At 38.9% G+C, this 16,340-nt stretch overlaps 2 non-coding genes across 2 annotated transcripts; both read left to right on the forward strand.

The window, feature by feature from the left end:
* Positions 1 to 10,993: 10,993 nt before the first annotated feature.
* On the forward strand, positions 10,994 to 11,081 carry trnay-gua (transfer RNA tyrosine (anticodon GUA)). The gene is given in 2 exon segments: positions 10,994 to 11,030; positions 11,046 to 11,081. It is a non-coding gene; the product is annotated as a tRNA-Tyr (tRNA).
* A 3,328-nt stretch (positions 11,082 to 14,409) lies between these two features.
* trnal-uag (transfer RNA leucine (anticodon UAG)) lies at positions 14,410 to 14,491 on the forward strand. Its single transcript has one exon. It is a non-coding gene; the product is annotated as a tRNA-Leu (tRNA).
* The last annotated feature ends 1,849 nt before the right edge of the window (positions 14,492 to 16,340 follow it).

A 16,340-nucleotide genomic window follows, 5' to 3' on the forward strand; every position in this document is an offset into this window, starting at 1 on the left:
GAAGCCGACCCAGTGAATACTATAGCAGAAGGTGGAAGAGCGTTCAACTTTATAACTACCGCAACCACAGGAACAACAGCAAGAAGCAGAATCAATTTCCCATTGAATGGTGTTGTTGTTTGAGGTATGCGTTGTGAACGCATGCAGAGAATCACACAATTTCTTCTAAACTTGGACAAAGTATTTCTGATGGAGCGCTGTGTGCAAAAATTTCATAAACTGTACTCCTGCTGACAATTCGGTGTGAAAAAGCAGAACATTCGAGTTTCACTGACAAAAGCTGAATGCAAGCCAAAAGCAATATTAAATGGAATTGACAGCACACTACGATTCGCACTGACTGAAAAGTTGTTCCCCGCATGAAGCTGAAAGGGTCAATGAGCATTTCTGTTGAGAAGACAAATTAAAGCTTTTTTCTGCCTTGATGTTGAGCTGACAAAGACTATCTTGAAAGATATCTCAATCTCTCGACAGACTGTCGAATAAATTCTTAACTGATTAAATTCTCATCGGAAGCAAGGTCTTAACATAGAAGAACCTGGCAGCAGCGGAATTTGAACCCATGCCTCCGAAAAGACTGGAGCCTAAAACCCAACACCTCAGACCGCTCAGCCACACTACCTTCTACGGCACATTCCTTCCTCACATTACTCGATCAAAGAACACTGGGCTTTAGCTCTTGTCCGACATGGAAACGACTGTACCTTCGTTTTCTGAGATATTTCCTGTCACTTGGTGAAATCTCTACTTCTTTGGCAGCTCTGAATATAGTTCTTCTTTGGAGCAGACTTCAGACCTTTTATTTAATTTATAAAGGAGGATGCATTCCGAAATGTGTAATTCCTGTTTTAGAAATGCTCTGAGCTGTGTGTCTTCTTTTAACGCACAAACAGTGTTCTAACTGTATACTGTAGATCAGTGCAGCTATCGTACTGGATTTAGCTGGGATTCTCAAATTTTTCTTGAGAAGGTATTCAGGGTTGCTTGAAACTTGAATAAAAAAGTGATCTAAAACTACGTACTGTACCTTCCAATCTCTGATGTTGCTGTAACTAAACTCGGATGTGGTCTTTTGCAGATGTGCAGTGTGCCTTTACTCTTGTCGTTTTAAACATTACCTCTGTTGTTGGGCAGAGTTGAAGGGGAACAAACTGCACAGAAAATTACGGAACGATAAAATGTTTCTACACTTCAAAATGTCCCTTTAAAACCCTCCTCACACACGTCGGTGTGGGGAGTGGGCAGGTAGAGAGGTTTTACAGATGCTCATGATATTTCTCACGGGGTGTTACCTGTTGTAGTATCTCTCTCTGCGCCTTTGGAAATAAAAGAGTGGCTGAAGTGTGAGGTAACATTTTGAACAGCCTCTTTGTCTTACAAAACAAGAAATGAAAATCAACTGGTAAATTGAACAGTGCAGTAATCAGCACAGTATACAGTAGGAAGCAATTAAACAAAATGATTAGCAAAAATTGAAGTTGAGTAGATTGGAGTAAGAGATTAATTCTATTTGTAAGCAAACGAGAACCCGCGCTGCGCATGAATCACACCAATCTTTCAGCATTTCTGAAACGTTTGATTGAATTGACAAAGAAATCCTCGCCCGATCTTCATCTTTGAAAAGGTTAACCTTTTGAGCCAGCAGGTGTAACACTGCAAAGCTGCCTGTTTCTCACAGATGTTTGAAGCTGTAGATAACATTTCGCATGTTTGGTGCCATGGCTTAGCTGGTTAGTGTGCCTGACTAAAAAACAAGAGATCCTGGGTGTGAATCCCAGTGGTATCTATTCATAAACAGCAGGCCAATCACTGCCAATATTTATGGAGCTCAATTTAAGGATGAAAGGATATCCATGTGTTACAGCTTTCTGCAGGTGTTTTATGTTTTAGCACAAGTGTTGGCTCTGTGGCGCAATGGAGGGCGTGTTGGACTTCTAGATGTTAACAGAATGAAGTCATTCAAAGGTTGTGGGTTGGAGTCCACCCAGAGTCAAATGTTATTTTGATTCAGCCTTTCGAAATCCTCTAGGGATTGGTGTTGATCAAGTCAAATAGAGGACTTCTTCTGAGTCGACAGTCGAAAATGAACCAGCGGCCACAAGAGAGAAATTAGCACTGGACCTGGTCAGTCATCACATTATTCCTATCCTGTAGTCCTTGCACTGGTTTCCTGTCAAGTTTCATGTCGACTTCAAAATCCTCATGCTCACCTATGAGCCTCTCCATGGCTTGGCACCTCAGTACCTGTCTGAGCTCTTATTGCCCTACTCCCCTAATCGCAACCTTGGCTCTTCTAATTCTGGTCTCCTATCTGTCCCCCAAGCCCGTCTACACTCTACGGGTGACAGGGCCTTCTCCGATTATTCCCCCAACCTCTGGGTCTCTATCCCCAAGGATATCAGAGAGTCACCTTGTCTAAATTCCTTCAAATCCAGACTCAGAGCCTCCTTCTTTAGAAGAGCCTTTAATTAACTATTCTTTACCCCTTTGCTCCTACTGTATTTAGTACCACCATCTACTGTCTCCTTTAACTGTGTATTCTCATCCTGCTTATCTTGTGTATTTTTTCATTGTATTGTTGTCATTCTGCTAAGTGCTTTGAGAAGCCACCTTTAAAGGCGCTATATAAAGTAAAGTTTATTATTATTATTAATAATGAACAGTGCATTTAACACTGAGCACACTTGGTCCATTGAGAAGGATTGCAGGGGTAGGGAACAAGCTTTTCACGTGTGTTGTTGAAGACCATATCATGGCTTTGTTGCAGGAAATGTCTGAATGCCATCATCGGAGTAAGGAGAGGATCAGGGTTTTGGGGAAGTCTTTTTGATGCATGAAACTGTGTGGTTCCTGGTTGTAACGGCTGGCACTCTACACCTAAACAACAGAGAACACCGTTGACATCGCTGAACTGCCTAGCGGACATTTTGTCGCCTTCTTCTGACCTGTATTTAAAGCGATTCTCTAAAAAAGTGGCACATTATATCTGTGGTACCTTTATGGAGGGTGAGCGCACTCATAAAGATCATAGATTCGATCACAAGCATCTAAAAATGAGCGTGAGAAAATGACATCACGCTATAAGGTTGAATGGCACGAGTTCTCTTTTCCCTCCGTAGAAAATGTTTGTTTTAAAGGAGGTGTCATGTTATTTTTTTGCCAGACAATGCCATACCGTAAGAACAGTGTGGTTATTTATATGTATTGGTCTGAAATTGGTTTAAATCAAAGGGATGTAACAACAAAAAATTAAGTGCTTTTTAACACAGAGATAGTTGGAGATATTTGGCAGCAGTGGAATTCCAACTTACATCCCCAAAGAGTCTGGAGCTTTAATCCAGCTCTTTAGAGTGCTCGGCTGCGTTAGCCTTGACTGCCTCATACCTCACACTGGCTCAGAGAAAACTGGGTGGCTTGCAAAGACTGGTAGGAGAGGAAAGGAATAAATACTTTTTTTATCTGCTAAAAGAAGGAAATAAATATTTGATAATTGTTTGTTTAGCAGTTGTTTTAATCAAATTATTGTAATGCAGTGGCAGGTACAATTAAGGTATAATATGTACATGAACTGAGTCTGAAGTCTGAGTCGGTGATGGCAGCTGACTATGACTGGAGGACAGTTCATCATGAGTGGGTAAGCCTGCATAATGAGGGAGAAGAGATTGGCCTCTGTGACGCAGTGTCCGGTGACACTAACCTTCTGTCCTACTGTTCTCTGCTAACGTAGAGGGTGAATGTTGTTTAAGGTGAATGTAAGGTTTCTTTCTTGTAAAATATTTTCGAGCGCATTTTTGTTGCTGAAACTTTATCTTGTGCATTTGAATTAATTCCGATATTGTCACTTAATTCTATGCATTGTTTCATCAGACTAGAACATTTAGAGGAGCTCAATTGCATTAATGAATTGCATAGTGATAGTATTTCTTGTCGTTTAAATATTTCAGTCAAAAATGTAGAGAAGGTGCTCCTGTTTTCACCATTATAAAAACTCTGTTTCACCAGTTATATTTACTCTCATAAAAGTATTGTAATTGTATTGTTCTGTTCTGTGACAGTCTTGAGTGACACGTTTTCTTTTATTGCACTACACTTCTCCAGAGGCCAGTTCAGCACACAAGGATCCTCAGTCAAACAAACACTGCAATAGCTTGATAAAAGCCACTTCTCATCCTTTCTCTTAATGTTGGTGCTACTATTCTATGCAAAGGAGGCGCTTTGACAATTAATGGTGTAATCATCTTAAAGAGAGTCTTCATGAAGGTGTGCGTGGCAAGCTCTCCACTGGCAATTGACCGAGCTTTTGAAGAAACCAATCTCATTCAACAACCATACAAATTGCACAGCGTAAGGCACATGAAGCAAAATTCGTGAGCAGATAGACACAAAACAATGTTGCTTCACATTATTTGCAAAGCTGTTTTGCTTGTCTAACCACCTCTCCCTACTTTGCAGTGAGCACATATATTTCATTTTCTTCTCTTATATTTTCCTTGATATTTTACTATCCCTTTCCCCCATGTGGAGATGTATCCACATCCAAAACCCCATGTTTCACCCTGCATTTGTGCCAGTTTTACAATCTGTGTAAAAGCCTGCCTTACACAGGTCTAGTGGTACAATCAGTCAGTCTATGTTATTTATACAGCTGTGCACAGTGGAGTCATGCTGAGGTTATAAGTTCAAGCCTCCCCTGGAGCCATTAAGTCTTCTGAATGTTTTCCACTCATAAAAAGTTCATTCGCCGTAGCAGTTTCACTGTGACTTTGCAGGTAAAATATTCTTAATGAGAATAATATTTTGTATGCGATAAATAACCGCACCAGAAAATATTGGAGAGAAATGGCTTGTCGCACTATTTGCAGCAGACACTCAGACACAGAAATGTCCTGTCATTAAAGAAAATTTATGAAGAAGAGGAGTGACATCATTGCAAAGGTGATATTTTCTGATGTCTGTCTTGGTTAATAATCATTTGCGTGGGAATTACTTCTGTCATTATTACTAATACTGATAAAAACAGAGAACTCACAGCTCTCTGGACGTTGGTCTGGACTCTAGAAAGTGTTTTTATTTGCAAGCGGCTCTGGAACTCAACACCTGTTGATGGGTCACTTCTGTCAGACACATCAGTGGAACCCAAGCCCACCTACACACACATTCACACACACTGATAGATATACTGTACACCTACACTCTCACACACATTTACACTCACAGACACATCACACATTTATACACACAATCAGACACTTACACACTCACATATATACACTCACACATGCTATCATCATTAATACTCACATAGACGCAGACACTACACACACTGACAGACATACCAACACATACACTTACGAATATAAAACTACACACTGACAGACACCACACACTCACAGACACACACCATACACACACATTCACAGGCATGCATTCACAGAAACAGATACTACGCATACTCACAGACACACACTTATGGACACCAAACACTCAGAGACCCCACACGCTCACACACTAACAGCCCACACACGCACAGACACCACACACTTCCAGACATGCACCCACACACGCACAGATACCACAAACACACTTATCCACAGATACACAATAACTAACACAAATATAAATACTACTAATACTACAACAGTAACACTATCACTAACACTGACACAAACTACTAATAATAACAGTAATGCTGTTACTAAAACTAACATTACTACTAGTGTTAATACTCTAACAGTAACACTATAATTATAATTAATATTAACATGAATATGAACATTAAAACTAAAACAATCAGTAGTGCCACTGTCATTAATACTCAAATGAACACTAGCATTAAAACTACCAGTTGTACTCTCACTAATATTAACATAAAGACACTGATATTAGTATTAGTTGCTGCCCGTGACGTCACACCGCTCTCTGTGACAAATGCAAGACACTTAAACGCGTGCAGTGACGGGGCGCCTGTTGCCGCGGTTACCATTCTTATGATTTATAAACACTGGAAAAATGCATTTAAACTGTTACTTACATACATTTATGAACTTGAAATATCATTTTCTAGCTCTAGGATACAGTTACCTAAATAATAATATGAATAATCATTGTGTAATTTCGGATTGAACATTATTAACCCTATCTATCTATGAATTGGCTTCATTACTCAGCTCTCCTCCCCACTGATAGCTAATGTGTGGTGAGCGCTCTAGCGCACTATGGCTGCCGTCGCATCATCCAGGTGGATGCTGCACATTGCTGGTGGTGGAGGGGAGTCCCCATTACTGTAAAGCCCTTTGAATGGAGTATCCAGAAAAGCGCTATATAAGTGTAAGCAATTATTATTATTATTAACCCTAAACGCACTATAGTAATTGGTCGATACAGTCATTATCGTCCTGGCCAAATTTCCCTTTGGCCCTTACCAATCATGGCCTCCTAATAATCCCCTTTCTATGAACTGGCTACATTACTCTGCTCTCCTCCCCACTGATAGCTGATGTGTGGTGAGTGTTCTGGTGCACTATGGCTGCCGTCGGATCATCCAGGTGGATGCTGCACATTGTTGGTGGTGGAGGGGAGTCCCCATTACCTGTAAAGCGCTTTGCGTTGAGTGTCCAGAAAAGCGCTATATAAGTGTAAGCAATTATTATTATTATTATTATTATTATTTATTAACTGTTTTCTAGATATTTAAACAGGATCAAGAAAAGAATCAGTACTCACCAATTGGTGAAGTTAATCGATTTTTCTATGGTTCTTCAGTTGAAATAATTGGTTGTCGATAGATAAGTGATCAATAACTCTTCTCCGTGCACTCCGTGCGCCTCCCGCGCTCTCTCTCTCTGATCCCGGCACTCTGGCTGGTGTCTGTGATGCCACAGCGCTTATTCTGACAGAACAGAGCGCGTCTCTGCTGCATTTGTGTGTCTTTTTCATGAATGCCAGAGGTACTCGAAATGTTGCAAAAAGAAAAGTGTTTTTTTTGTTTTGTAAAAAAGTGAGTGCTGATTTTTATTTTATACAGGAAACGCATGCATGTTGAAACACTAAATTCTATAAATAATTGAGAAATAATAAAGCCAGGAAAACATATGTAAAAATAAAATTTGATCACATAATTTACTTCATTACCTCTGGTGGTTAAATGTTTTTTTTCTGTTGTGTTTTTTTCTCTTGTACCTGTTTCTGATCCTCTGGTTGTAGTTATATTTGTAAATTCTATACGTTTAATAAAAAAATAAATAAAAAAGAGCGCGTCTCTGCTGGAGGAGACTCCTGTCCGGAGCCCGGAGGGCTTTTCATACAAATATAACATCTCCAAAAAAAACAAACCGGGCTGTGAAGAGAGGCGATTTATAACAGTTGGAGGAGGAGAGCGACAAACCGAGGACTGAAATTCATTAAACAGAAAAAAAAAATAGTTTACTTCACAGATTAATGTGTTACAAAGCGTACCCATGTGGAGCAGTAGAGAACGAGCACGAGTCCCTGAAATAAGCGCTTTTAATGATTTTACACGAATCATCAGAGTATAGAAGCCAGGAGGATCAGACTCATGTTCCTGGAGGTTAAAATGTGTGTCCTGGTTTTATTTCCACCCAGCTCTCAGCTCTATAGGTAGTCTGATGATTTAAATTAACTGTATAACTGTTACAAGACTTCATCTAATTGTACATTTATAAGGCTGTCTGTGAGACACTTGTGAGAGCAGCTGAATCCAGGGCTGGTGTAGAATCACCAGAGCACTGCTCAGAGCTACAGACTGGTCAACTGGTCACTGTTGTAGTCACGACCATCAGACCATCGGCTACTAATAATCAATATACTGATCAGAGTGTCAATACTTGTGTTTATTACATAAATACTAAGATGATTCCACACTCACTTGTGTTATAAAACACTTAAAAAACATGTTTGGAAGCTGATATACAGTAAAGAAAGTAATACTGAAGGGCTGGAAGTCCTGGAAAGAGTTAATAGAAGCTTCTTGCTTCTTCCCTGGAACAGAGCCCACAGCTGCCAGATCAGTGACCCCTGAGCCCAGTTCACAGAGAGGAGAACAAGGAGCTCCTCACAGTCTCTAAGAGGGCTGGGAGAAAGGAGAAAAGATGGAGATGTGACTTGAGTCCAGGTTGTTCTGTCTGATATTGTTCATGTAGCAGCACTGATTGTCTGAATATGTTCTGGTTCTGGATTATGAGGACAGAGAACAGTACGGAGTTGAGCTTCTGTCTGAGCTGTGAATCTGACTGAGAAGAGAATAATGATTTTTAATTCTGCCTCTGAGAAATTTTCTTCTTTGCCAAGTGGTGTTACATCCCCTTCAGATACTCTGCACAGACTGCCAGAATGAGAGAAGAGGAGAGAGAGATGGACAGATAAGAGCACACACAGCAAGAGAGACGTCTTGATTTACTTTGAAGCAAGTGTTCATTTCCTTTCTGGAAACTTCAAGAAATTCATACAACTTCTAAAAGATAAAATACAAATCTTGCTTATCAGGACAGAAGAAATGCTGCAAAAAAATGCCAGTGATTTTTTCTCCTTTTAACGAAAAGTGGAGAAAAACGACAGCAGTGCATCTCCGTCGGCTTGATTTAGCTTAATGCATGTATTCACTCCCTTTTCTGTAGATTACAGCCTGCGAAAGATTAAATGAAGTTCTTGGTTACTCTTGGTGACTGCAGAATACTGCCAGTTGGCAGGAAAATGACAGGATTTTATTTTCTTTAACTACAAACATGTGAGTTGTGAAAAGCAACGTGAATGTGTCCCTGTGCAGCTGTTAAACAAAGTGCTGGTGGGTCAAACGCACTCAGGGACGCGCTTCAGATTGTGATGATGTAAACATCATCTCCGCTAAAAATTGAAGGGATTTCTTCGCAAACCCTCTTGAATGTTGCAGGAAATCTTCATGTTTTACTCGTGTGGAACTACAACAAGTAAACAATTAAGTACCTAAGTCAATGTCCAAGAAAACCATCTTCACGTGTGGAATTTTTCTTTAACTGGCTGTTGGGAGAATTCATTTATACACCCGTTGTATCCTTAGCAAAAAGATTTTAAAATTAGAACACAGATTTGTTGGAGAACTTGACAATCCTTGACAATCATTATTAAATGAGCATTATACAAATGTGCGTTGATATTTTTAATATGTACCTTAATTGTAATATATATATGTACATAATTGCTTTGATATGGATGTTCATTTGAAGGAATTGAGGAAACTATGAAGGATCGCAGAACAACCAAAGATACATTTGGGCATCTGCTATTGGTAAAGATGAAAGAGCACCGTAAGTGTGAAGCTTGCATACACACGAGAGAAAAAATCGGTTTTAATGCACTTCATTAAACTGATGGTGTGCTTATCAATTGTGCATTAAATGTACATAGCAGAGGATGGTTTCGATCCATCGATCTCTGGGTTATGGGCCCAGCACGCTTCTGCTGCGCCACTCTGCTGACAGTGGTTGTAGAGTGATTGAACAAAACTGCTCTATCTTTGCTTTCTAAACGTGCGCCCGAGATGAAAAGTCTGAACGGTAATCGCAGACTTCACTTTAAGCACTTGGTCTTTTATAGTACAAATCATCACACGCTGCTCTACATGGGCGTGTCTTCAATATCGTTGAGAACCAAACCTTCTGCTTTCCGACGCAACTGATTCTTTCGTCGTTAATTCCCAAATCTTCAATGAGAATCAGTGAAACGAAAATCAAACACATGTACACACTCGCGTCCTAGCGTGAAAGAAAAATTATGGAAGCAAGAAATAACAAGAGTAGTCTGAACAGCTCCAGCCTATCAACTGCTTTACAAAGTGATCGCTACCTCCACACCCAGTTTATAACACTGAAAATGAACCAGGAAGCACAGCAAAATTCTAAAACCAGCAAATGCATCTGCATACATAAGATGTCAATTTTTCAAAAGTAAAATCTTTAGCTTTGAAAGATTGTCATCCATATATTTTCGTTTTGCTCTTTTTTACATAACAAATTTTTTTACATAACACGCTTTCGAGAAATAAACTGTCTTGTAATGAAGGCTGCTTTAGAAAATGTGTATCTAGCTTTGTTCAATTAAAATCGGGACATCCCAGTGGGCAAAAGATGTAGAATATACGACTATCAAACGCATACCTTAGACGTGTAAATGTGCTCCGTAACTGGTCTAGAATGAAATTCTAATATACGTATATCGTTATACGTCAATTAGACATCTATGATTATATGTTTATTATACATAAATGGTTGGAGTTCTATTATACGGCTGAATTTAGAGGACTATTATACATATATAGTTAAAGGTCTATTATACATCAAAGAAAGATTTTTATAGGTGTAGAAACTAGTAAATAAAGCCAATGATTTGTTTTAGAAATGTATTCTTAAAATATACAATTATTCACACCTGAAAAATATGTAGTTTAAATTATAGATTATATACAATATTGTAATCAACAAATGTCTAATCATCATAAAAAACACAACTAGTAAACTTCAGTTACAAATTCTAGTAACATGGCAATATATATATAGTAATGACAAACACGAACTAATTACATGAACACGCTAATATTTAACTCAAAACCACATTTCGATTCAAATATAAATTTTAAAATTTACAACTTCTTTATTTCCACGAAAATATTATTAATGTAGCACAAACGGTACTTTCTAATAAAGACAGAAAGAAACTGTTTTGTGTCTCATGGTGATCCTCCTCTCGATACTAATGAAATGTTTAATATGATCCCTCGAGAAAAAAAAAAGGAGTCAATTTCCGCCTGGAATGATTGATGCCCCATCAAACATTTTGTAATATCCCTGGAAGTTTATACAGTAGAATCCTGGTTCGTGGCTTAAATTCAAGGTAAACAATACTAAGGAAACAAGTTGGAAACTTGATGTCGAAGTGGGATTTAAATCACCCGGAACATTTCACAACATTGGGCAGTATGTGCCAGAAAGCAAAGTTTGACATTCCTTCGATAGCTCAGTTGGTAGAGCGGAGGACTGTAGAGAAATCAACGGGGAATCCTTAGGGTGCTGGTTCGATTCCGGCTCGAAGGAAGGTACTTTTTGTGTACTTTAATCAAAGAGTTAAAAAAGCGAATCTGTTTCAATCAGACATTGATCAAAAGCTCAATAAACGACGAAGTAGAGGTTCCTGTTCCGAATTCAGCCCACGTCTGATTGTCTTGTTTTGGCCAAGATCTGATCTTTGAATTAAGGGACTACACTGTCTGCTTTGTAAGTCAAAAATACATACAAATGTCAAGTTTTTTTGTAGATATAAAGGTGTTCTCTGTTTTCAAAGGATAGGTACTTAATTGGCATAATGATTTGGTATTGACTTTGTATCGTTGTATTATAAAGTTTGTGCTTTCTGTGTTTTTATCGTATTGTGAACTTATTTTTTAAACAAATGCTTACAAAGGCAAACACGGCACACATCTGTTTATACCAGTGGTGAATTGTACATTTTTATTAAGTACAAGCTACTGTGCACTTCTGGGAGTATAACAGGTTCGATATAAAGTGGCAAAAATATAAAAGGGGAAAATACCCCACACTGCGTGTAAAGCCCTCGTTGTGACTGTTTTAGATTAAAATGGTGTACTGTGCACGAAATGTTGCAGAAACACAGTCTGATATTTTGATAATTATTATTTTAATAATTTGATCAAATTGAGGCCCAGGATCCAAATCTTCAGTTCTGATTTTTTTAAGTGATACCTTTCCTTCCTGGCGTGGAAGTCACACGATGTGAGCAATTGTTTTTTTTTACGTTACGATCCAAAGAGCCTCAGACGCACTGTAACCAAACCAGGATGGATTGTGCTGGGAGCCGGACTGAGCTCATTCTCACTCCCTGTGCTATAAACAGAATTAGCTCTTCCCCGAACATCATCTACAGCTGCTGGATGGTACTCTGCGTCTTACTGCTCCGGCAATTACTTTGACGAAAGACAGATCACTTGTGCGCTTTTAACCTTCTCGCAGCTACGGGCGAGACTGACGCTCGCGATATGAAAGCACCCGCTGGTACACATTCTCTAACTTTCACAATCGCGACAGACTTCGCTTTTAAAAAAAAGTAGATATAGCCCTGAAAAAAGCATTAGCTTTTTCAGTCTTTACATTAATCTATTTTGAATCAAAGTTTGATTTTTTTTATTTTTTATTGCATTTTACATTATAATAATAATCATTATTGCTTTCACTTATATAGCGCTGTTCTGGATATTCCACTCAATGCGCTTTACAGGTAATGGGGACTCCCCTCCACCACCACCATTCTCCTGAATGATCACAGAGAGTCAGGACCTCGATTTTACGTCTCAGCCGAAGGACGGCACCTGTTTACAGTTTAGTGTCCCCGTCATTGTACTGGGGTATTAGGACCCGCATGGACCGCAGGGTGTGCGCCCAGCGACAGAAACCAGACGTGTTTCGGGCTCGGCTGCGAGCAGGACAATGACGTCACGGGGACAAAGTAGAGGAAATCAAAACGGTTCTATAAAAGACCTGTGTCAGCTGTTGGTTTGCAGTCTGGACTCTAAATCCTCCGATCCGATTTTAAATCTCTCTAATACCTGAGCTGCGGCTTCTTCCGAGTATTTATTCGTATACTTATTATGTGTAAGTGTATAGATGAAACCTTTCATATATTGTTCAGTTTAAACCAAAATGCTTTACTAATACAAGAGAGAAGTATAGTATGAAGGATGTGACAAATTTATGATTTCTTGGAACAAAACGGTTTTTATTTGCATTCGAAATGAAGCGGAATTTTAGCGCGACACACAAACCCTTTGTCTTTTTTAGAGAGTGATTTTTAAACAGACATAAATGTAGAAAACGTGTTTTTTTAGCACTACAATAGTGGCGTAATGAATAACGCGTCAGGCCTCGCGTCAGAAAATTATCAGAACTGTCCTTGTTGTAATTAGCACGAACTGCACAGGCTCTGAATCAGACTATTTCAATTAGTCTGATCATTGTAGGACACGTTAATGTAGAATTATTAATAGGTTTATTAGTTAGTTAGTTCAGGTTTACCCACCTGAACTAATGTAAAATTATTACTTGGTCTGTCTCGTTTGTATATAAATGAATGTCTCTGACAACTTAATGTTAGTTTTATGATGTAGGTCAGGCGTTGACATATGCACGAGTATACAAAATGTCTCACTCCTGATTCAACTCATGTTCTATAGGAGATTGGCGATTCCTCCTGTTTCTCATACAACCATATCAGAACAGAAGCCCGTGTCACCCAGCTGTGATTCAAGATCGACTCGCATCTTTATCCCTTTTTTGTTCGTGATCATTATTTTCTTTAGTTATGATCAATATTGAACTTTTTCTAAATGAAATGACAATAATCAAACATGCAGGCAGATTTTTGAAAAGTATTCGGAATTGACAGGGTGCCCCTTTGGAACAGTCGTCAGAAAATGTGAGAAAATGAAAGTTATGTAAGCTCTCACACAAAGCATTGAAGATTGGAATCTGAGTGTAAAAAAGCTACCCGTCTCCCAATGATAGGCAAGGATACACACCATGACTCGAATAGACTCAGCGAACATTAACACCTATGATATTAAGAGTGCTTTGCACGTGTTGAACTTCAAGAAGGAACTACTACAACAGTTGTGGACATAATTCAATACCACCGGCAAAGTCCAATGCCGGCAACGTCTGAGAAAATAATGTTCACTCATGGAATTTGGTCTTTGAATGGCTGGCGAGAAAATTCATTTATACTCCTGTTGCACCCTCAGCTGAAACATGTTAAAATAACAACGCAGATTTGTTGGAGAACCTGACAAGAATTATTGGGTTAGCACTGTATGTTATTTGGTATCTTTACCTTATTTTATTTATATATTTTTAATATAAATGTTAACATGCATGCTGTATAATCTATTGTCATTTTAAAATATGTTAGCTGTGGATGCGAGGGGGGCTATTATACCTTGTGAAACACGCAAGGAACTGTAAAAAAGGCTGGTATTTGAATAAGATTGGCGATCACAAGAAAACCACAATTTATGTGGTATTATCATCAATATCCTTCAAAATCGACGTTCAAATGAAGGATTTGAAGAAACTATGAAAAAAGCAACAGTAGTAGCAGAGGATTTTGATTTTTGCTCTTCAAGTCAGTAGATCGCCATAGAGTTGCACCCCTACAAATAGCACAAAGGATGAATCCCACCATCTTCATTATTGCTATGTTTGTGCCGGTGAAAGTAGCGTTTGTGCTATTGAAAGCATCTCGGAAGATGAAGGTGCAGTCACTTCCACATGTCATGATATCATTAGATCCGACGACAAGAGCTGAAGCCCCCCAGTCCAAGCCAGCAATGTGAGGAAGAGGGGTATGGAGGAAGGTAGTGTGGCCGAGCAGTCTAAGGTGCTGGATTTAGGCTCCAGTTTCTCTGGGGGTGTGGGTTCAAGTCCCACTGCTGCCAAATGTTAGTATTTTAAGACCTGCAATACGATCAGTAAAAGCGCTTTTTGTTAGGCTGCGGGAAGTGTTTAGAGATAGACTTTCTAAAAGACAGGCTGTCAGCTTAACATCAAGGCAGAAAAAATATTTTGTTTTCTCAACAGAAATTCTCTTTGGCACGTTCAGCTTTATGTAGGGAACAACATCTGCCGAGATCACTTTTGAGGCAGTGCACATGATAGTGTTCCGGCAAGTACATTTAATATTGGCTGTGGTGGTGAGCTGCTTTTGTCTGTGAAACTTTTAATTCTTCACGCCGAATCGTTGGCAGGGGTAAAGCTTATTAAATCTTTGAACATAGCGCTCCATCAGAAATACTTTGTTCGTGATCAAAAGAGATCAGAGGATTAACTTCATGAATTCACATAGCATACCTTACAGGAAAGATTTAAAAGGGGAATTGATTGTGCTTCCTGATGTTGTTCCTGTGGTTTCTTTGGATACAAAGGTGAATGTTCTTTGACGTTCTGCTAGAGTATCCACTGGGTGGGCTTTATCAATTAGCTCGGATAGGTCATCAGTGCTCCGTCTCCGGAAAATAATCAGCACTGTCGTTTTTTCCTGTGCTGTCTTTTAAAACATATAAGATCACGAGTTTACAGATTTCTCAAAATAACAACTATACATTTTAACCCAGCGGTTAGCATTCCTTCAATCCAATAGTTTTACTCTGGGTAAAAAGCAGCGCAATATACAGAGAGATGATATTCAAATATTTCAACGTTCTTATTGGATTACCTGTATGGAGATATCGCTCAGAATTCCTAATATGATTTTGAGTTCAGTTTTGCTTTACTACTTTCAGAGTCTTTCATTGACCTTGCTGAAGCAGAGAAGTGACATAATCACAAATGCGACCTACCTGTGCTGCTGTTTCTGGTTAATAATGATTATTGCGAGGAAAAAAAAAACAGCTCCTTGCATTAAGAGCAAGAGCAACCAACGTGCTCTCTTGTTGAGTTGTTTTTTTTCCGTGGTACTCTTCCTCAGATGCAAAGTTATTTGGCGAGCAAGGACCTCTGAGAAGGAGCCTGAATCCGTCAAGAACTCTGAAATTCTAATATCACATTCCGTCTTGTGTAGCTCAGTGGTAGAGTGCATGCTTTTCATGTATGAAATCCCTGGCATCTTGAGATATCTTATATTGTTGTGCTCACATCGCAAACTTCTATTGAGTGAGAACTCTTTGCCCGTGTTCATAGAGAGCCAGGTTTACACAATTAAATTCAGTCACACACAAAGTGCTACAGTGTTGCTCTGCTGTTTTAAATGTACCTCCAAAGCATTTCGTTCTGTTAACTACCAAATGATTTGAACTAATTTTACGTCATATTCAGGAAATCCAGAGAAGGTCATCAGACTTTTAGTGGCTGTTGAAGAAAACACCTGTTGAATCTCACCAGGGATTTCTTGAGAGATCATTCAGCGAGCAAGTCCTCCCTCTGGACTCCAAACATTTTGGGTTAAACTGTTATCCACATACTCTAACAAAGAGAAATGTTAGTGTCTTCCGGTGTGTGAGCCCATTTCTAAAAAAAAAGTTATATAAATTGAATTGTTCTACTTTTTAGGCTTGCATAGTTTTATTAATATTTCAGTTAAATCTTTTTTTCTGTAGTAACATCAGTTGATATTAATATTAGTCCTGATTTATAATTTTTTGTCATGGTTGATCTTAAGTAATTTTGTAATTAGTTTCAGTTTTGAAAAATGGTGCAGAGAAGCTACCAAAACTGGTAATGTTCATATAATGTGTAATGCAATAGCAGCATTTTGGGTTGAAAACAAAAAGTATATCTTGGTATGAATCC

This window comes from Atractosteus spatula (genome assembly GCF_055471065.1).
Source record: "Atractosteus spatula isolate fAtrSpa1 chromosome 10 unlocalized genomic scaffold, fAtrSpa1.hap1 SUPER_10_unloc_8, whole genome shotgun sequence".
Classification (NCBI taxonomy): Eukaryota; Metazoa; Chordata; class Actinopteri; order Semionotiformes; family Lepisosteidae; genus Atractosteus; species Atractosteus spatula.